At 49.8% G+C, this 22,845-nt stretch overlaps 1 long non-coding RNA gene across 1 annotated transcript; it reads left to right on the forward strand.

Moving 5' to 3' along the window:
- Positions 1 to 8,795: 8,795 nt before the first annotated feature.
- On the forward strand, positions 8,796 to 13,820 carry LOC116544360. The gene is made up of 2 exons (XR_004265897.1): positions 8,796 to 9,520; positions 13,490 to 13,820. It is a non-coding gene; the product is annotated as an uncharacterized LOC116544360 (long non-coding RNA).
- The last annotated feature ends 9,025 nt before the right edge of the window (positions 13,821 to 22,845 follow it).

Genomic DNA, 22,845 nt, shown 5'->3' on the forward strand with positions numbered 1-22,845 from the left:
TCGCCAGGCTAGAGTGCAGTGGTGTGATCTCGGCTCACTGCAAACTCTGCCTCCTGGGTTCAAGTGATTCTCCTGCCTCAGCCTCCCGAGTAGCTGGGACTACAGGCGCACACCACCACACCCAGTTAATTTTTGTATTTTTAGTAGAGATGGGGTTTCACCATGTTGGCCAGGATGGTCTCAATCTCTTGACCTCGTGATCCGCCCACCTTGGCCTCCCAACAGTTTTAACTGTTTGAATCATGAGGTTGATGGCCTGGGGTGAGCCAAAGTGGCCACCAGCTCCCACTGGATGTGAGAAGGTGATCGGGAGCCCTTTGCCCATGGGCTGATTGGAGGGACCGAATGAGACGCCACTGCAAGTGACCAGTCAGCGTCTCCCCACCCGAGGAGAACCTTAATCAGAGAAAAAGACATCGGATTCTCAGCTCTGAAGTTCAGAAGACTTGGTCAAGATGAAAGCTTGGGAAGGTTTGGAAAAATGTGTAAATTCTCCATCTCCCACCCCTCTGCCCCCAACCATCCCTCAGATTCTTCTGGATCCAGGGAACCAGGAAGGAGAAGAGAGTTCAAACAGAAGCAAGGCCCTGGGGAGGACCTTGAAAAGACAGACTTCCTCTGGGCGGATCTTCCAGGTCTGAGCATAACGGGGACCTGAGGTTGTGCAAGAAAGCAGCAGGGCCCCAGAGTGCCCAGCATAGGCCACAGAGGAGAGATGGCTTCAAGGAGCCAAGAGCAAAAAGGCCTGGCAGAGCGCCTCGCCAGGGCAGGCAGTGAACTGAGGGTCAGGTGGCCGCAGGAGGTGGGCTGGCAACAGAGGCGGATGGGAACATGGTCACTCTGCTGTCACTGCGAGGAGGGCTGACCCCACCTGGGAGCCAGGACAAAGGGTACATCGCAACAGAAGCTCAAGGCTGGGACATGGTGCTGAAAAGGTCAGGGCGTAATGGAGTCGGATTCAACTGAACTTTTTAAATGGTTAATTTCATTTTGGAAGATAAACACAAGCAACATGCCAGTTATTGTGTTTGCCCCAGATTCCCTCTCTCCTCTCTCCCTGGCTCTGTCCCGAGCGCTGCCCTGTGTGAGCATCCCTTGGGCTCCTGGCCTCTGGACTCTGGTTGTCATGCCAATGCTGGGCGGTGGCAGGACAGCAGAAGGTGGACAGAAGGGAAGGTGGGAGTTTTCATTCTCCTCCCGTCCTCTCTGCTGGCCACACTTTTGGCAGCAGCCCCTCCAGCCAGCTGTGGCCTCAGGGGGAACAGTTCCACCCCAGGTCCTTCAGGTTAGAAGTGTCTAGCTCCCTGTGGCTGCCTCATCATCCCCTGTGGCTCCCTTGACACTGTCCTCACCTCTCTGCCCCTTCCTTAACTTCTTCACCTGCCCCTTTTAAGGGGGCCGTCTCTTCTTTGTAGAACCCTGATTGATACAGTGGAGCATGCAGAATTTACAAAGGGGACTGACTGCTTGATAGGCATGGGGTCTCCTTTTGGAGTGATGAAAATGTTTTGATAGATAGAGATGATAGATGATGGTTGCACAACACTGTGAATGTACCAAATGCCACTGAACTGTACACTTTTTTTTTGAGATGGGATCTCATCCTGTTGCTCAGGCTGGAGTGCAGTGGTATGATCGTAGCTGGCTGCAGCCTGGAACCCCTAGGTCAGTCATCCTCCCACCTCAGCCTCCTGAGTGGCCGGGACTACAGGCGTGTACCACCACACCTGGCTGATTTTTAATCGTTTTTGTAGAGACAAGATCTTGTTATGTTTCCCAGGCTACTCTTGAACTCCTGGCCTCAAAGAATCCTCCTACCTCAGCCTCCCAAAGTACTGGGATTACAGGTGTGAGCCACCATGCCCAGCCATGAACTGTGTACTTTAAAATGGTGAATTTAATGTTATGTGAATTTCACCTCAGTAAAATTTTTAAAAAGGTACAAAGGGCTTCACAGTTAAATTTTCTTCCCACTTTTCTGTCCCCCTGCCCGCCATCCCTCACCCATTTCTTTTCTCCAGAGCCACCACTGTTAAAAATTTTTTTTTGGCACCATTCTGGAAATATCTTGGATATATACATACAAGTGCTAACATATGGCATACACAATTTCGTACCTTGCTTCATATACTTGACAGTATTTGCTGGAGAGCTTTTCATGTTTTTGCCTGGAGAGCTTTCTGGTTCTCTTTTTGGGGGATGCGTACAGCATTCCACAGAAGGGCCGGCCCGTGATGCACTTCAACAGCCCTGTGGAATGAACGTTGAGGTTGTTTTCACTCTTGTGCTGTTACAGATGAAGCTGTGATGAATAATCTTGTCCTTGCATGGTTCGTACTTGAGCTAGTCTGTCTCTAAGATAAATTCCTAGAAATGGGATGCTAGGATTTGGCTAATTTTAAACTTGAAGGTGAAGGAGTTTTTGTGAAACGAACAGATTAAATGTCCTGCCATTAGGAGCAAGGGTGGAGGGCTGTAAATTATTTTTCCCCATTGAGTTACAGAAACTAAAACTGCAGTTTTGGCCACCTGAGTCTGTTGATTATGAAAGTTTGCGCCTGCTGTGCATGTAAGGCCAAACGCCTGTGCACCAGGCTTCACTGTCATAGACGTGATTGCTGTGCTCACTGGTTTTCAACTTCAAGAATGAAGACCACTGTTTTCCAATCCATTTCTTAATCACCTTCGTGAGTTTTGCCATATTTTGCTTTCCTCTGGGATATTGTACATCATTTAATATTTTCAACTAACTTTTATAATTTAATATGAAATAGCTTTATTCTAAGCAATTATCTCTGTGAAATCTCAAAGTGAAGGACTCAGTATATCAATATATAAAAATGAATGTATAGATATTTCCCAATGCATGTTGAAATTCACGTGAAACTACCTTTTCTTTCCTTTCTTTTTTTTTCTTTTTCGTTTTTTGGAGAGATGGGGGAGGGGTCTCATCATGTTACTCAGGCTGGTCTTGAACTCCTGGGCTCAAGCAATCGGCCTGCCTCCCTCAAGAAAGAGGTTTTAGTGTTTTCGGTTTTGTTTTTTAAATGAGCCCAGAGGCTTTGGTGGGAGCTTCATTGCTGTATGTTTTCAGCATTAGCTCTTCTGGGCCACTGTTTTGTTTTCATGTGTATGTATTACCAGGAGACGATTGTTTTTTCTTTTTAAATTTCTAAATAATTGCATCTGGGGCTCTGGCTTGAGGCCTCACAGTCCTCTGGGTGGAGGAGGAGCAGGGGAACAATGGGCCTCTGCTGACCCCTGCTGGCCGCAGTGCCTCCCACCCGCAGTGGTCTCCGCAGGACTGGGATCTTGTGACATGGCCTCCATCTCCAGAAAGAGCAGTCCTCTCTCCTCTGCCCCCAGGAGGCCTCCGTCAGCCACTGCAGTGTTCCCTGGACATCTGGTCTCGGGCCGGTTGTGAGACCCTTGTGCTCCGGAGGGCACTGAGGCTCTGGGCGCACTTGTGTTCCCTCGGGCCCCGTCTACATGCAGCGGGCGGGGTTTGGGTCTGGGAGTGGGCGGAGTTTGGGTCCTGGGAGTGGGCGGAGTTTGGGTCCTGGGAGTGGGCGGGGTTTTGGGGTCTGGGCATGGGCGGGGTTTGAGTCCTGGGAGTGGGCGGGGTTTGAGTCCTGGGAGTGGGCGGGGTTTGGGTCTGGGAGTGGGCGGGGTTTGGGTCCTGGGAGTGGGCGGGATTTGGGTCCTGGGCCTTGTCTACATGGAGTTGGGTGGGGTTTCCTCCGGCTCTAGATAAAACCCGACTTTGGGAGGTCACTGTGGGCAGATGACCTGAGGTCAGGAGTTCAAGACCAGTCTGATCAACATGGTAAAACCCTGTCTCTACTATAAATAAAAAAATTAGCTGAGCGTGGTGGTGGGCACCTGTAGTCCCAGCTACTTGGGAGGCTGAGGGAGGAGAATCAGCCAGGAGGTGGAGGTTGCAGTGAGCTGAGATCACACCACTGCACTCCAGCCTGGGTGACAGAGTGAGACTCTGTCTCGAAAAATGAATAAATAAAATAAAATAGATAAAACCCAGAGATTTTTGGAGATTGAAACTCCTTTCCCAGGGACTCAGATTCTCCGAGGTGTAGGTCAGGAGGGCACAGCTTTCCTGAGAGCAGGGGCAAAAGAACGTAGCAGATAGAGGATTCTAACACACCAGGACCGAGCTAGCGTGGGCAACGGAGACCATGGAAGATGGAACCCTTTGGAGGCTCAGGGAAGAAGGAGGAAGGGGCCGAACCCAGATGCCTGGGCAGCCTCTGCAGAGGAGGCACCTTCTTTTCTCACTAGGAAAGACCTGGATCAAGGGCCACGTGACCTGCATTCTCCGCATCTGGACCACGTAGGGGGCAGAGGTTGAACAACACACTGGTTTTTGGATGAGTTTCATGACCCAGGCGAAGTCACCTCTCTGAGTCTTAGTTTCCTCCTCTGTAAAATGGAGAGTCCTGATTGTCACGGGCAGAACCCCTGACTGAAACCAGCAGAGACAAAACGGACCACAGGATGACGGGTGCAATGCAGGACAGGGGTAACAACTAAATACAAAGGGGAGAGGGGTGCTCTGCCACTGGGAAGGATCCCCTCTCCACCTCCCTTATGAGGGGGGCGAGCCTCGTGGCTCACGCTGCACTGGCTCCCTCCTGTGGAGAGACTGGGGATAGGAAGCAAACAGCCACGAGTTCCCTCCTTTCTCCACAAAACAGAATGGTTTGTCTGGGTCACCTACAGGACACAGCAAAGATCTATGTTTCCTTGTGCAACAGTGAACAGCTCAGAATGCAACTGAGATGCAGCTACCTTGCATTTGCTTTCCTTCTTTTTCTGCCTCATTTCTTTTTTTTTTTTCCAGACTCTTGTGCCCTAGGATTGCACTTCTAACAAAGCCTTAGGAATAAGCTTTGCCTTGGGCTCTGTTTTCTAGAGAATCTCTGATCAGACAGATGCTTATAAGCTGTTTGACTTTGGATACATGACTTAACCTCTCTGTGCTTCAGTTTTCTCATCTGTAAAATGGAGTCATAATGATTCCTAGTTCGGGAGGTTGCAGAGAGTTAAGTATACGGAAGGTATGTAAATGTTCAGTTAGAGTTCATTGCCAGGTGCAGTGACCCACGCCTGTAATCCTGGCATCTGGGGAGTCAGACGGGGGACTGCTTGAGTCCAGGAGCTTGAGACCAGCCTGGGCAGCATAGCGAGACCTCCTATCTAATAATAATAATTAGGCATGGTGGCACTATTATTATACTGATAATTCCAGCTACTCAGGAGGTTGGGGTGGGAGGACTGCTTGAGCCTGGGAGTTCAAGGCTGCAGTGAGCTGAGACTGCACCACTATACTCAGCCTGGATGACAGAGCAAGATCCTGTCTCAAAAAAAAAAAAAATTTAGTGTTCGCTCTTTTTAGTGCCCTGGGGCCTGAGAATGCTCTGGACGGTGGGACAGAGGCAGGTCATCAAGAGAAAAATGGAGATTTGAGCGACTTTCTCCAGGGCTCTCACCAACGACAGAGCCTGGCAGCTGAGGATGCCTGTTGCTACACACGCTGTGCCTCCTCTGCTGGCTGCCCCTGACCTTGGGGGAGTGGCCTGAGGCTGGGGAAGGAGCACGGGATTGACAGTCAACAGGAACTCATTCCAGCCTGCCTGACCCTGGGGGAGGCCTCCATGTCTCAGAGGCTCAGTTTCCTTACCTGTAAGATGACTACACTGACTGAACACAAACCCAGTGGGCACTTAGCCCAGGTGGCGTCTGTGACTGTCACACCTGGAAGGGCTTAGAGGCATTTCTAGCCTTCTGCCTTCCTTTTACAGATGAGAAAACTGGGGCCTGAGAGAGGAAGTAACCTGGCCAGGACAGAGAAGTTTTGTGGATTACACAGGGACAGAGGGGGTGTGACGGGGGAGGGAATATGCAAATTTTTTTCTCAGAGCCCGAGCACCGGCCTGAGAATACCTGGGAATAGCTTCTTCGGGGATCTCAGAAAGCGGTATCTTTTCTGCCTGGGCAGGTGGATGTGTCTGGGAATAGGGAGCCAAGGCCCAGGAGTCCTGGCAAACGGCCCAGGCAGCCAGAAGGCAGGGCCAAGGCGGGCTGGGGCAGATCAGCGCTGCTCACCATGGGGCTGAACAGCCAAGCGTGGAGAACCTGGTCCCCTCCTCAAACCCCATGTCCTACTTAATGACAAACTTCTAAGGCCTGGAAGTGGGGGACTGGGGGAGCGTCTTTGGCTGAACCAGGCTGGGGCCCTCTGAGATTCTAGCTGAGCCTTTCCTCTCCCAGCCCTGGCTTGTTGATGTCCAGAGGGCGATTGCTGGGAAGAAAGGTGTGCCCAGATGAGTTTGCACTCAGGTGTGAGAGCTGCTTCCTGGACTTCCAAAACAAGAGAGAAGGAGGTGACAGTGGTGTCCAGAGCCATGCCAGATGTTCACCGCCAAGGCTTGACTTGTGCTTCAGGACAGTCCTGCCAGGAGGCATTATTATAACCCCCCATTGCACAAATGGGGACGCTGAGGGCACTGGGACATGCCAAGGTCCCATAGTAAGCCAGTTTCAGAACCCAAGCAGGCTGACCTCTGACCCAGGCCTCTACCTCCAGGGCCAAGTGCCTACCAGGCTGCGGGGTGGGAGCTCAGAGGAGGGCTCTGCAGCCGGTGATGAGTGTGTGGTGGCTGCATTGACCGTGGGAATAGGGCCTTCTGTGCTTGTTCTCAAGGAGCCGGGAGAAACTCACCGTGCAGGGCAGTTACAGCTCAATGAATTCGTGCTCTTTTCTGTCATGTTACCCAAAAAAAGTATATATTTTTCCTTTTCCCAAACAAGAATCTGATCACCCCAACAGACCACTCCTGCCTGGTAGGACTTTGGGAGCTTCATTCTTTATGAGGTTCTCTTTCAGGCAGAACCCAGACAGACCTTGCCCCCACTCCCAGAAAGTAGAGCAAAGCCCCTATCACAGGTGGGAGACGAGCTGCCATCCTGGCTGCTTGGCAACAGCTGGGGGCAGCCTTGATCAGCCCTCTCTGAGGACTCAGGAGGGTCCCTGGCAAGAAGAGTCACCCCATCCCCAGGAACTGTCAGCATCTCTAACTGACGTCCTTCAGGGCCTTGCCACCTTAATAAAGAACATTCGCACTGCAGGGCTGTGGATGCCAAAGAGGATGACACGAAGGGAGAGAGGGTTGGGGAGAGCTCTTTTTTTTTTTTTCGAATGGAATGTCACTCTGTCATCAGGCTGGAGTGCAGTGCAGTGGCGTGATCTCAGCTCACTGCAACCTCTGACTCCCTAGTTCAAGGGATCCTCCTGTCTCAGCCTCCTAAGTAGCTGGGATTACAGGCACATGCCACCACGCCCAGCTAATTTTTTTGTATTTTTAGTAGAGATGGGGTTTCGCCATGCTGGCCAGGTTGGTCTCAAACTCCTGACCTACGGTGATCCACCTGCCTTAGCCTCCCAAAGTGTTGAGATTACAGGTGTGAGCCATCACGCCCGGCCAAGTTGATACTTTTGAGGGCTGGGCCCACGTAGAGAGGACAGACGCCCCACTGCCTTCTCCCACTCCAGCTTACCGTATTTATCTCCTTTGGGAAGCCTTTCTAGATACCCCCCATTCCCCAACTTCCTCATATATCCATGGAGACTCCTGCACCTCCTGCTACTCCCAGCTAAACTGCCACTTCTGCTCAGGTGGGGGCCGCAGGAGCCTGGCTTTTCTGCTAGCCTCATGGTCTGATCTGATCACACTCAGATGGATGAGCGTGAATAAACATGACCAGGCATCCATCCCTCCATCCCTCCAACACAAATTAACGAGCACTGATGATCTGCAGGGAACACCTTGGGGGCACAGGGATGAATAATACAGGTGTACTTATAAGGAGTTACTAGGAACTCCAGCTAGGAAGTGAGCCTTAGACATCAACAGCAAATGAAACAATACTGTTTTGTAAATCAAGTTTTACTGTGCCCCAGGCTCTGTGCTAAAGCATTTTATGCACATTCTCTCAGTCCTTGTGCAACCTTATCAAACCGCTATTATCCTTTTTTATAGATAGGACACTAAGACACACAGATCTTAACTTGCCTAAGGTGGCCACAGGGACAGCAAATGACAGAGCCAGGCTTTGCACCCAAGCAACACCACCTGTCCGAGCCACCAGCCATTTGTGGGACAGAGGAGACGAGGCCACTCTTACCTACAGGATCAGGAATGGCTTTCTGGTGAAGGTGACTTAGTGGCGCCTGGATCAAAGGCACTGAGTTTTGGGCCATGAGAATTCTAGGAGAAAGGTAGAAAAGTGCAAGCCACGTGGAGTGACCGAGGGGACGGTGCCAGGCCAGGGGAGGAGGGTGTAGGCCTGGACTGAGGGGAGGGAAATGCGGTTTCATAGGCTTGAGGCCTTGCTGCCAGGCTAAGGTTTGGGGCTTGAAATAGGCAGAATTATGGCCCCAAAGATGTCCATGTTTGCTGGGGTGCAGTGGCTCACGCCTGCAATCCCAGCACTTTGGGAGGCTGACGCGGGCACATCACTTGAGGTCAGGCGTTTGAGACCAGCCTGACCAACATGGTGAAACCCTATCTCTACTAAAACTACAAAGAAAATTAGGTGGGCATGACAGAGCATGCCTGTAATCTCAGCTACTCGGGAGGCTGAGGCAGGAGATTCGCTTGAATTCAGGAGGCAGAAATTGCAGTGAGCCTAGACCACGCCACTGCACTCCAGCCTGGGCAACAGATTGAGACTCCATCTCAAAATAAATAAATAAAGATGGAGAAGGGGGCCACGAGCCAAGGAATGCAGGCGGCTTCCAGAAGCTGACAAAGCAAGGGAACAGATTCTCCCCTGGAGCCTCCAGGAAGCATACGGCTCTGGGAACACCTTGATTGTTAGCTCAATGAGACTTGCCTTGGATTGCTGACTGGTGTGATAAGTGTGCGTTGTTTCAAACCATTTGTTAGGGCAGCTACAGGAAATTAATACAGCGCTCTTACCCAAGCACCACGTGGGCACTGGGGCTTCCAGCAACATTGTCCCATTGGCATTTTAGAAAGCTGGATTCAAATATTTACCAAGCTTTCTACATGCCAGGACCGTGCCAGGCCATGGGGAGATAGTGCAAAAGAGAAGTGCAGCCCCTGCCTTGGGTGGGGCTGTAATACATCACTGGAGGTCACTCCAGCTGCCACGCTGGATTAGAGGCCAGCGCAGGATGAGCAGATTATCACTAACTGGCAGGCTGAACAGCAGCAGTTCCTAACCGGCAGCTGCAGAGCTTTTGTTTAATTGAAAAAAGACTTATCTGAAGCGCTCAGAGGAGAGCACTTTGCAACAGATGTGCCAGAGCCGGCCCAGCGGCCACTTGGCTACAGCAAATTTGTGCCATGGCTGCCCATTGCCCTTTCCCATCAGGGCAGCCTGAGGGTCTCATGGGAATGAGGGGTGGGGGGCCACCTGGGGTTTCTCAAAGCACGAAGCAGGAGTCTCCACTGAAGGGGAAGCATGCTGAGAGAAGGTAGGAGGGGCACTGAGGTGCCACCCCCAGCCCATACTCCAGTTCCTCCCAGGGGGTATAGCCAAGAGAAGTGTGAACATACATGTGCCGAAGTACACACCCCAGCATGCTTGTGGCAGAGCCATGATAGTCTCAAACTAGAAGCAACCCTAATGTCCACCAAGAGGAGAACGGGTGGCTGAAGTGTGGTATGTTGGCCGGGCACAGTGGCTCACGCCTGTAATCCCAGCACTTTGGGGGCCCGAGGTGGGTGGATCACTTGAGGTCAGTAGATCGAGACCAGCCTGGCCAATATGGTGAAACCCCATGGTGGCGCAGGCCTGTAATCCCAGCTACTCCGGAGGCTGAGGCAGGAGAATCGCTTGAACCCAGGAGGTGGAGGTTGCAGTGAGCCGACATCGCACCACTGCACTCCAGCCTGGCGACAGAATGAGACCCCGTCTCAAAAAAAAAAAAAAAAAGTGTGGTATGTTCCTACAACAGAGCACCGAACAGCAATGAGAATGAATAGGCCTTTATGACACCCGGCATCACTGATAATTCTCACCAACTTGATATCGAGCAAATGAAGCCAGATACAAAAGACAAAAGACCTGGCTCCGTTTACTTAATGTTTATAAAGAGGCAAAATGAATCTGCATGCTGGAAGTCAGGATGGGGTTCCCCTGGGGTGGCGGAGGGCAGAGTGATTGGCAGATGGCACAGGGGCGTGTGGAGTGCAGGACATAGGTTAAACAGGAGTGTTTGCTTTGTAATAATTTATTGTGCTATGCACTTATGGAGTGTGTATTTTCTTTGTGTATGTTATGATACGTTTGTTTTTTAAATTATTAATGAATGTACTACAGTGCTGGGGGATATTTTGGTGGCTACGTGATGTAGGGACATCGGCTTAGAGTTAGAAGTCCCGGGTTCCAGCCTTAGCGTGCCTGCACTGTGACAATGTGCACGCTGGGCTGGTTGTGGCCCCTTTTGGGGTCTCAGTTTTCTCTATCCTTAAATTGGGAAGGTGTCTATATGGATTACATGATTTTTGCAGAAATTCAGCAGAATGCTGGAACTGTAGCTAACCTGACTCCTTATTTTAAAGAGAGAGAGAGAGCTCAAGATTTTGTTGGAGCTGGAGACGTTTTCCTGCTTCCTTGTTAGAGCTGTCACGCCGTGATTTGGCTCCATTACTAACAGCCCAATTATTTGACCTTGGCCTTGGAGACAGGTGTGTTGTGGACCAGAAAGAACGCGGTGGGTTTCGGGATCACTCAGTCAGGTTAGAATTCTGGCGGAGTCCCCACTTCAGTGTGTGTGAACTTGGGCAGGTCACCGCACCTCCTCCACTCTTCGCTCTGTCACTGGCAGTGAGGGTGACCGTGCCCACCCTACTGGGCAGATGGGAAGAGGAAGTGAAAAGTGCCCTCAGCTATTGGAAGGGGAGCCCTGGGAAAGCAGATCCCACCTTTCCAGGTCACAGGGACCTTATTCTGAGAGCCTCACCTCGCTGAGGGGGGCCTCAGGCTTGCCCCTGCCCATGAGGCCCAGGGATTGGGGGTTGGGTAGGGATTGCAGCGTGAGGGGGCTTCACTGTGGCCATCTGGGGAGGGGCCTTGGCTAATGCCCTGGGGCCCTGTCATCCCTCCCACGTGGTCTCCCAGTGCCTTGTGTGAAGAGCAGGTGCCAGGAAAGCCTTGCTGAGCTGAGTGGAGGTCCAGCCTTTCACGCTGTGCTCAGCTCAGTGTGAGAGCACATGGGAAATGGGTAAGGATCCCGACGCGTGAGAAACAGCTGGAAGAACTGCTGGCCTTGAAGCGGAGTCACTCAGAGAAGACCCCAGCGGCCATGGTCCACTGCTTTTGCAAATCCAACGGGTTCTCTCGATTTTCTGGCCTTTTGTGTGAAGGCTAGTGTTTCTCCATCTCTAATTTGTTCTCAGAGAATCCAAATCTGCCTATTTTAAATGGTTTTCTTGGCCGGGCGCGGTGGCTCACGCCTGTAATCCCAGCACTTTGGGAGGCCGAGGTGGGTGGATCACCCAAGGTCAGGAGTTCCAATCCAGCCTGGCCAACATGTTGAAACTCTACCTCTACTAAAAATACAAAAATTAGACAGGTGTGGTGGTGCATGTCTATAAGTCCAGCTACTTGGGAGGCTGAGGCAGGAGAATCTCTTGAACCCGGGAGGCAGAGATTGCAGTGAGCTGAGACTATGCCATTGCACTCCAGCCTGGGAGACAGAGCGAGACTTTATCTCGAAAAAAGAAAAGAAAGAAAGAAAGACTTGTCCAATTGCCAAGTGGCTCACGCTTGAAATCTCAGTGCTTTGGGAGGCCGAGGCAGGAGGATAGTATGTGTTTAGGAGTTTGAGACCAGCCTGGGCAACACGGCAAGATCCTGTTTCTAAAAAAAAAAAAAAAAAAAAAAAATTAAATTAGCTGGGTATGGTGAAGCAAGACTGTAGCTCCAGCTACTAAGGAAGCTGAGGTGAGAGGATCACTTGAGTCTGGGAGGTTGAGGCTGCAGTGAGCTATGACTGCCCCACTGCCCTGCAGCCTGGGTGACAGAGCAAGACCTGTTTCAAAAGATGAGAGAAAAAAAAGAAGACTCACTGTATCACTTCATCATCTGGAAACTGCTATTGTTAATGTGTTTGTGTGTATCCTTCAGATTTATATCCGTGATCACGAGGTATATTTGATCAGCCTGGGTGTTTGGTTGCAGGCAACAGACACTGGCTCTGGCTAGCTACGTGAGTTAAGGCACCATTGGCTGCTGTACTGGGAAAATCCGCAAATTACAGTGGCTTTATACAACGCAAATGTATGTCTTTCTCACATCAAGCCCCACACAGTGGTTCCTGCTGGGGAGAGGGGAGTTGGCGACGCTCTGGATCACAGTCACTCAGTACAGGACCCGGGCCAAGGGCAGTCCCACCCATTCAATGCCTGGACTCCCAGGTGGCGAGCCAACGTGCTGCCAGCAGGCGGGGAAGAGAGCGTCCAGAGAAGTCTGCAGGCCCGAAGGGGCGTCCACATGGTTCTTCCTCTTTCCATTGGCCAGACTTGAGTCGCATAGCCATACCCAACGGAAAGGCTGTTGGAGGACTGGCAGAATTGGTAGGAGGCTGGGGCACCAGGCTTGAGACTGAGCAGTCTCCAGGGAGCTCCAGGGAGCCAGGAAGCAATACACATGGCGACCACCTCGTCAGCCAGGCACAGTGGTTGCCATTGCCATGTGTATTGCCACCCCAGCCCCACCACAGCTGCCAAGAATCGCCTCCAATTCCTCTTGGTATCACTCTCTCGGGTTCCAGTGTCCTAGAGGAGCACATCTATTTTGTTAGGAAACCCAGATCATGCCCTCACCCCTGGCTACACCAGGGCCAGGAGAGGCTGGATCTGGCTTCTGAACTTCGTCAAGGGATGGCAGGTATTTCCTTCGGCTGGGCTCACCCCTCTCCCTCCCCAAGAGAGATAATGTCCTTTTTCTTCTGTTTTTATTGCAGTAGAATTGACAAAAAATTGTATATATTTAAGGTGCACAATGTGATAATATCACATATGTGTACATTGTAGAGTGATTACCACGATCAAGCTAACGAATACATCCATCCACTCACGTAGCTACTCTTCTTGTGTGTGGTGAGAACACTTAAGATGTCCTCTTAGCACTTCCAAGCATGCAATATGCTGTTATTAACTGTGGTCACCATTCTATTCATTAGATCCCCCAAACCTATTCCTCTTCCAGCTGAAACTTTGCAGCCTTTGACCAACATCTCCCCTTTCCCACCCCCACCCCGCCTCCCTAGCAACCACCATTCTATTCTCTGCTATGAGTTTGATTTTTTAAGATTCCACATATAAGTGAGTTAAAGCAGTGTCTGTCAATATGACAAAGAGACAATTTTCCTAGGGCCTGTTGAGAAAGATGATCGGTGCTGGACAGTCAAAACTAACAATGTTTTCTATTATCTCAGTATACTGTGTTATTGGGCCTGGGATCCTGCCCATTCTGCCAGTGCCCCCACCCACGATGCAGCCGCTGAGTGGCCATAGCTGTCCTGAGTTTCTTCAGCCACGGAGAGAAGTCAGAGCATCTGGGAAATGGAATTGCCCAGAAGCCTCATGGAAAGGAGCCATGTGGAGTCCAAGGTGGCTAAAAGCTATAATGTCCCACCAAGGTTTCCATGTTAAGCCCCCAAATACACCAAGACAACTTCCCCAGCCCTCTCCATCACCAACACAACCCATGGCCAACAAAAAGCAGTGAGAGAAATAGGAAGAGAAAGCCTACAAATGCAAATTTCAGTGTCGAGCTGTTTTGTCTTTTTTTTTTTTTTGGCCGGGGGGTTCTTGCTATGTTGACCAGGCTGGTCTCGAAGTCCTGGCCTCAAGCAATCCTCCTGCCTTGGCCCCACAAAGTGCTGAGATTATAGGTGTGAGCCACTATGCCTGGCCCAAGGTATTTTGTCTTTAGGGAACCTCATTCCATGATTACCCTGGTCCCTGATACACTCCAATCACTGTTTGAAACAATAATTGCACAAAAAGATACACAACATTATTGGTTCTTAGGAAAATGCAAATTTTAAAACATGAGCTATGACTACACATTCACCAGAAATGGCCAGAGTTAAAGAGGGATGACCTGGTCCAGTGGCTCATGCCTGTAATCCCAGCACTTTGGGAGGCTGAGACAGGAGGATCCCACAAGCCCAGGAGTTCAAGACCAGCCTGGGCAACATAGTGAGAACCCATCTCTAAAAACAAAAACAAAAAACGGCCAGGTACAATGGCTCATGCCTATAATTCCAGCACTTTGGGAGGATGAGGCAGGCAGACCACTGGAGGTCAGGAGTTCGAGACCAGCCTGGCCAACATGATGAAACCTTGTCTCTACTAAAAATACAAAAATTAGCTGGGCTTGATGGCATGTGCCTGTAATTCCAGCTCCTCAGGAGGCTGAGGCAGGAGAATTGCCTGAACCCAGGCAGAAGTCGCAGTGTGCCAAGATCACGCCATTGCACTCCAGCCTGGGCGAAAGAACAGACTCAGTCTCAAAAACAAAAACAAAAACAAAATTAGGCATGGTGGCGTGCACCTGTGGTCCCAGTTAATTGAGAGGCTGAGGCAGGAGAATCACACTAACCCAGGAGTTCGAGATCAGCCTGGGCACTATAGCAAGACCCCATTTCTAAAAAAAAAAAAAAAATCTGGCCATGGTGGCATGCACCTGTGTTCCCTGGTACTTGAGAGGCTGAGGTGGGAGGATCACTTAAGCCTGGGAGGTGGAGGCTGCAGTAAGCCATCATGGTGCCACTGCATCCCAGCCTGGGTGACGGAGTGAGACTCTGTCTCAGTAAATGAATGAATGAATGAATGAAGAATGAATGAATGATACTCTGTTGTGCTGCCAAATACTGAGAGTAACTGGAAGTCATCTACATTGCTGGTAGGAGTATACAATGGAATAACCATTTTGAAAACCTGTTTAGCAGTTGTGAAATAAGAAGAAATATACATATTGGCTTCTACCATCAGTTCCTGGCACAGAGCTACTAAAAGTCTTGTAATTTCCTGCGGAAAATAGGAGTGCTAGGAGGATCCTTTGTTCTAATATTTAGTCTTTGACCTAGATTCCTAACACAGAGCTCCTACATCCCTGGAAATGTCCTGGGGGATAGGACCATCTTTTGTTCTAATGAAGTGGCTCTTCGGGGGCTCTTGAATAGCCTCAAGATGAGAGCTGGTTGCGAGGGCAACCAACCAGGCGATTAAAGGACTGGAACTCGGCCAGTGTGGTGGCCCACGCCTGCAATCCCAGCACTTTGGGAGGCGATTAAAGGACTGGAACTCGGCCAGTGTGGTGGCCCAAGCCTGCAATCCCAGCACTTTGGGAGGCTGAAGTGGGAGGACTGCTTGAGCACAGGAGTTCAAGACCAGCCTGGGAAACAGTGAGTGAGACCTTGTCTCTACTAAAAATAAAAAATTGACTGGGCATGGTGGCATGCACCTGTAGTCCTAGCTACTCAGGAGGCTGGGGCAGGAGGATCACTTGAGCCCAGGAGTTTGAGGTTGCAGTAAACTATGATTGGGCCACTGTACTCAAGTCTGGGTGACAGAGCAAGACTCTGTCTCAAAAAAAAAAAAAAAAAAAAAAAAAAAGGAACACCCAGCCCTGCCTCTCTGACCACCCTGGAAAGGAGAAGAGCTGAAGATTGGGTTAATCGCAGAGGCCAATGATGCAATCCATCATACTTATGTAATGTGTAATGGAGCCTCCATCACAGCTCAAATGGCCAGGGTTCGGAAGAGCTTCCAGAGAGCTGAACATGTGGAGGTTCCTGGAGGGTGGTGCACCCAGAGAGGGCATGGAAGCTCCGTGCCCTCCCCACTGCCCGGCCCTGTGCATCTCTTCCACCTGGCTGTTCATCTGCATTCTTCGTAACAGCCTGTATAATAAACTGGGAAATGGAACTCAAGTGCTTCTGGAGCTCTGTGAGCTGCTCCAGCAAATTAACTGAACCCAAGGAGGGGGTTGTGGAAACCCCGGTTCATAGCTGGCCAGAGGCACAGGTTGCGATTGGCATCTTACAGGGGGAGGGCATCGAAAGTCTTGTGATACTGACCTGTGGGGTCTGAGGCTGTCTCCAGGTAGGCAGCATCAGAATTGAGTTGAGTGAGGAGTCACCCAGCTGATGTCCGCCGCTCAGCGAGGCGAGACCTCACACAGCAGTAACACAGACACCTGTTCCGTGGCCCGGTATATCCACTTTCAGGTGTGGGAGTGGATGAGAAATGAAAGCACACCTTCGCACAAAGATTCATGCAAGCAGCTTTATACATGATGCTCTTTGTACAAAGAGTAAACAACCCAAATGTCCATCATCAGGATAATGAATAAACACATTGCAACATATCCACGCAATAGAATGCTTCTCAGCAGGACAAATGGGCTAATGAGACATGCAGGGCCGTGGACGAACCTCAAAAATGTGTAACGAACAAACGGAGCCAGACTAAAAACAGCTCCTACCATGCGGTTCCATTTCTACGGAGCTCATGAATAGACAAATACGGGCTGTGGTGACAGAACTCAAAAGAATCAGGAGACTTTCTGGGGTGACAGAAGTGCCCATATCTTGATCCAGGTGGTCACATAGGCCTACACATGTGGCAGCCCACTTAGGCATTGTGCATTTTACTGTATGTGATGTATGTATGAACTTCTATGAAAATTTAAAAATTAACATAGCGGCCCCCTTTCAGGTTACAATGGACCCTTTCGATGGGTGCTTTTCTGTCCCAGACCTGGCTCCTCAGATCTGCCCTCTGGTTCCTGGGTGTGTAGGAGGACTTACTGCTTCTTCCTGGATGTTGGACCACCCAAGGTGGGGACACCTGTCACCTAGTCCCAGCTGGCCTTGATGGCCTGCTCTGTGAGGCTTGCAGCAGGTGAACATGGGGCATTCTTTGTCTCCACTGTACGGGGACCCATGGTTCCCTTATTGATTCAGCTGTGCCTCAGTCCTCACTGGCAAAGAATAATATCATGTATTGTCTTAATTTGCATTTCTTGGATTAGCAGTGAGAGTAGTAAGGTTGAACTTCTAAAATATGGTTACTAGCCGTCTTTATTGATTTATTCAGAGACTGATGTTTTCTTTTCACTTTTTTTTTTTTGAGAAAAGGTAGGTCTCTGTTGCTCAGGCTGCAGTGCAACGGTGCATTCAGGGCTGACTGCAGCCTCACCCTCCCCAGCTCAAACAATCCTCCCACCTCGGCCTCCCAAGTAGCTGGGACTACAGGTGCACACCACCACATCTGGCTAAATTTTTCTATTTTTGTAGAGATAGGGTGTCACTATGCTGCTTGGGCTGGTCTCAAACTCCTGGACTCAAGCAATCCTCTTGCCTCGACCTCCCAAAGTGCTGGGATTATAGGTGAGAGCCACCATGCCTGGCCAGAGCCTAACATTTTCTAGGGCCTCATTCCACATAACAGTTAACAGTGAAAAAGAAATGAAAGATATGTTTCTGCCAAGCAAACATTTCTAAAGGATATATATTATTTTTCTGCAACAAGATTCTGTTCTTCTTTCTTCTGTGCCTTTCCCAGGAGGGAGTATCTTTTTTGAGGGGTAATTTTTTTGTAACAACAATGACAGTAACAATAAAAAATGGAACCATCTGCTCATCCAGACTTGGTAAATTGGATTGAATCCCTCAGATTTGACAGCATACAGCCCTCCAAAGCTTTCCTCGCGATCCTGTGCATTCTCCGGGGCGGAGGGTTCCATGGCCCCCTCTGCATGTGCTGACCTCCTCCTCCCACGTTCACTGTGCCCTGCACACACACAAGCACCAAACACTTGTGAGATGGGCTGGGCTGGTGAGGAGACAGGGCCTAGCAGGCTCACCTGATTCAAGCCTCTCTTCGTCCTGCAGGCTCATGTCTCTTCCCTCTGCCTCCTTTTGTTTTGTTTGTTGGTTTGTTTTTGAAGTCTTGCTTTGTGGCCCAGGCTGGAGTGCAATGGCACTATCTTGGCTGCAACCTCAGCGTCCCAGGTTCAAGCGATTCTCCTGCCTCAGCCTCTGGAGTAGCTGGGACTACAGGCATGCACCACCACACCTGGCTAATTTTTGTATTTTTAGTAGAGATGGGGTTTCGCCATGTTGGCCAGGCTGGTCTCGAACTCCTGACCTCAGGTGATCTGTACGTCTCGGCCTCCCAAAGTGCTGGGATTGCAAGGCTCCCTCTCCCTGCTTACTTCTCATTTTTCTCCCTCCTGAGAGCCTAACAAATTCCTTTCCCATGTCATGCCGGGCAGTTTCACCACCATCTTTTAAGGCCCTGGCCTTAGAACCTGAAATACCTCATCAATGTATTTTTTCCAAATATAGTTCCCATTCTAAGAACAACTGAATGCCAGCTACTTAGATGCACATTTAAAAATGTTACTTCGGCCAGGTGCGGTGGCTCACGCCTGTAATCCCAGCACTTTGGGAGGCCGAGGCAGGTGGATCACGAGGTCAGGGGATCGAGACCATTCTGGCTAACACAGTTAAACCCCATCTCTATTAAAAATACAAAAAATTAGCCAGGCATGGTGGCTGACGCCTGCAGTCCCAGCTACTCGGGAGGCTGAGACAGGAGAATCAGTTGAACGCAGGAGGTGGAGCTGAGATCACGCCTCTGCACTCCAGCCTGAGTGACAGAGCAAGACTCCGTCTCAAAAAAAAAAAAAAAAGAAATGTTACTTCACCATCATCATAGTAGAACTGCAGTGTTTTTCTGCTTCTGAACAGATTTCAGGCTGCTTCCGTCAACCCTCCAGGCTGGGGAAGAGCATCGCGCCAGTCTGACAGTGCACACAGCGCTCTGAGGACTCGGAGCCAGGGAGGGGGAGCTGAGTTCAGACCCTGGAGAATCTTCAATGCCAGGGGAAGGATTTGGATTTGTTTATTCTATTCAGGGATCCATCAAAGCTTCCCGAGCAGGTCTATGACTTCCGGAATGGAAGGAGGGTGACTGGAGGGGGCTAGGCAGAGGATGAGGAGGGCTGGCCTTAAAGCCAAGACAGGTCTGGGAGACTCCAAGGAACATCCACAAACTTTAGTAACGGGGAAGAAGTGACCGAGGAGAGATGAAACGTCTCTAGGCTGGAGCCTGAGTATCTAAAGCTGAAGTCGACTTTCCTTCCTGGTCTGGAATAGTCTGTAATTTTCTAGCGACCATACTTCACACAGGCCATTACTGCCGAGACAGGACTGGCCGAGGCTGGGGAAAGATCTGAAACTTGTACTGGACACACACCAGGCACCCTCGAACAGTGGCGCTATTGAGGTGAGTGTCTCAGCCCAGTTCCCCTGAAGGTTTTTCAGCCTCCCACCCTATTTGGCGTCTTGTATTTCCAAATAGAATCCTAGGCAGATGTATGTATGGAGCTCTTTGTATCAAATAACAACAGTGGCCAGTATTTATTGAATGCTGTGGCAAGCACTGTCCAAGAGGTTTTCATCCTATAATTTATATACGGACACGTGTGGGTGTGGTACACACGCGCGCGCGCGCGCGCGTGCGCGCGCACACACACACACACACACACATAACTTTTTATATTCCTCACAACCTCTTGAGGTAGGTACTTTTTTACAGATAAGAAATTGAGGCAGAGAAATTAAGTAACTTGCCCAAGGTCACACAGCCAAGAATCGACGGAGCCAGTATCACAACCGAAGTGCTGATGGGTTTATTTTCTGGAAATAAACTTGGCCCCAGCTTGACCGCTGACCAATACAAGCTTGACCAGGCTTTTAAATATATGCCCTCTCATGATGACATATTTGGGCGCAATAGATACGTTTACGTCTCAGTGTAGATGGTGGTTTCGTGGGAATATACATATATCAAAACTCAGCAAGCGGTACACTTTAAATAGGTGCAATTCATTGTGTGTCAGCTGTTTTTATAAACTTTTAAAAAAATGATAGCAATTATATGATGGAATTAAAATATTTGTAATATTTCTACAGTAACCCTCAATCTTATGAGACTCCATTATGATGTTCAAGCATGATACATAAAATCCATGGTTCATTTTTGAATCTAAGAAGGATTGCTTTGAGAATTTTGCTATGCCTCAGAGAAGCAAAATGTCTCCAAATTGAAACTGAGAGCTAATGTTTTATAATATGGCATTACTGAAAATAGAACACAAAGTAGCAAAGATGCTGTCTGTAGCAACATAGTGATTTTGTTGAAATAAAGTAAAAAAAAAAATTATGGAATAAATATACAGCAAAATTTTTAAAGTATACCCCCCACCTCTGCTGCCCGCAGGATAAAATCCAACTCCACCCTGAAGGCCATGCCCCCTCTCCATCTCTGTTCCAGAAACACTGGTTTCTTTCTGGTTCTTCACACTGTGGGAACTTTACACGTGCTGTCTGTTCCCTGAGCTGGAACTCTCTAACCCGAGTCCTACACGGCCGGCTCCTTCTCAACCTCCAGGATTCATGCAAAGGTCATCTCCTCTTTCTGACCACCCAGAATTCAAAAGGACACTGTTCCTTTGCTCCTACAGTTAGAGCTTTATTTGTAGACTTGTTCTTGTTCTCTGAGTGGGGGAGACAGGTCTGTTCCCAGTTTGCTTCCAAAGCCTTTTGCAGCACTGGAAACAAAAGGCATTTTACAAATGTGTTGGAAGGATGGAGGGATGTCTTTTCTCTGGACTCTGGGATCTCAAAAGATGGGTGCCCTGAAGAGAGGACCTCAGAATTTTCTCTCTAAGTCCAAATATGCAGCAGGATGACCACTGCCTTACTTTCTTAGGTTTTTCTTCCCAAACAGAGGCAGCCCCAACCTCTGGTGGTACCAGCTCTGGGTAAAGGCCAAATTCCAGGAGAAAGTGACTTCTCAGAGACCAGGCCCTAGCCCACAGGAACGTAGCCAGAGACTCAGGTTTTCTGTTCAAGTAAGATGGCATTGGTTAACAATTTCAGTGTAAATTCTTAGAAAATCCTGTGGGTTGGAACTGGGCACAGTGGCTCATGCTTGTAATCCCGGCACTTTGGGAGGCCAAGGCGGGCAGATCATGAGGTCAAGAGATCGAGACCATCCTGGCCAACATGGTGAAAACCCGTCTCTACTAAAAATACAAAAATTAGCCGGGCGTGGTGGCATGCGCCTGTGGTCCCAGCTACTCGGGTGGCTGAGGTGGAAGAATTGCTTGAACCCGGGAGGCGGAGGTTGCAGGGAGCCGAGATTGTGCCACTGCACTCCAGCCTGGCGACAGAGCAAGGCTCCGTCTCAAAAAAAAAAAAAAAAAAAGAAAGAAAGAAAAAAAATCCTATGGGTTGGAATGCTGGCAAAATTGGCCCGTGCTAAGGGTCACCCAGACTAGTTGGATTCAGGTGTTCAGGCACAGTTAGTCTCTGAGCTCCTCAAGGACAGGCGTAGCCTTAATCTGGCACTGCATTGCTGGTTCCCGGCACAGAGCCAGACACAGAGCAGGTATGCACTAACTCTGTTGTGATGAAATCAGGAAATTTCATTTAGAGAACAAGTGCTCCCTGGGCATGGTAAGCCCTTTATACATTGTCTCCATTCATCTGCACAACAATTCTGTGAAGCAGATGTTCTATCCCCATTTTGCACAGGAGGAAATGGAGGTTCGGAGAAAGGTAATTTGCCCAGGGTCACGCAGCCAGTGAAAGTCAAGGCCTCTCCAAGCGGAAATCCCTCCCAATATTAAAACAATGGTCTGAAATGACAACTGCTGTTTTGGGGGCCAATAGATTAATGTCCCTCCCTTGAAGTACTGGTTCCCCCATTCCCAGCCTCTCTGCCGCCCAGGCTGTCTCCTCCACCCCTCACTGCTCTGGCCTTGCGTGAGTTTGGTCCTCTCCACTTTCTGGGCTCTCCTCCTGCCCCTCTGATGGCTGTTCTCCTTCCATTTCCTAAAGGCAGGTGCTCCAAGACACTTCTCCTTGGAGCTCTCTCTCTCCATTGATGCCTTTTTTCTGGGCTTGCCTCTCAACTCTGCATGCCCAGCTCAGGCCTCTCCCAGAATGTCCAGATCCACCCAGCCCCTGAGAACTGCTGCTAGTTACTCCTCCCAGGAGGCAGGACGGGCTCTGAAATCTTCAATGGCTCCCCAGGGCCCATCAGAGGAGCAGCAAACTCCTCCTCAAGGCATTCATGACTCTAGCACACCTGTCCTCAATTCACTCCCAATGCAGAGCCTTCATCCATCTGTGCTCAGAGCATTTATCCTGCTGTCCCTTCCTCATAGCTGCCCTCCCTTCCCCATAGCTGCCCTCCCTTCCCCTGCTGCTCACGGGAACTCTAACTTCCTGGTCCATGGCACATGCTCCTTGTCCATGAAGTCCTTCCTGACCCTGTTCCCCAGGTAGGTGTGGTTCTCCCTCTTCAGGAGACTCCTTGGAGAGCTCACCCCAGCATTCCCTGGGAGAAACCTACTTCTGTGCTTGCTTCAACTCTCCGTCTACACTGGATGAGAAAGGAAACTCCACGTGGCATCAGGGGACAATGGCCGTTCTATGGCATTTCACTTCTTTGTCTAAGAGTCTCCCGAACTGCAGAATGAAGTGGTGGAACTGGATCAGCATTTCCCCAATTGCTGTCATTCAAGTACCACCTCCGTCACTTTCTTCTTGTACTATGGGTACTGTCATACACTTACTCTTTATCTACTCTTTTTTTAAAAGAATATAAATAAAAAGGAAACCTCACATTGCTTACTATGAGTAGAAAGCCAATGCGACTTTTAATAAAAGCTGCAATAATGAAAAGGTCATCATGAAAATAA

Source organism: Sapajus apella, unplaced genomic scaffold, assembly GCF_009761245.1.
Source record: "Sapajus apella isolate SASKATOON/1434 unplaced genomic scaffold, GSC_monkey_1.0 scaffold214, whole genome shotgun sequence".
Taxonomy (NCBI): Eukaryota; Metazoa; Chordata; class Mammalia; order Primates; family Cebidae; genus Sapajus; species Sapajus apella.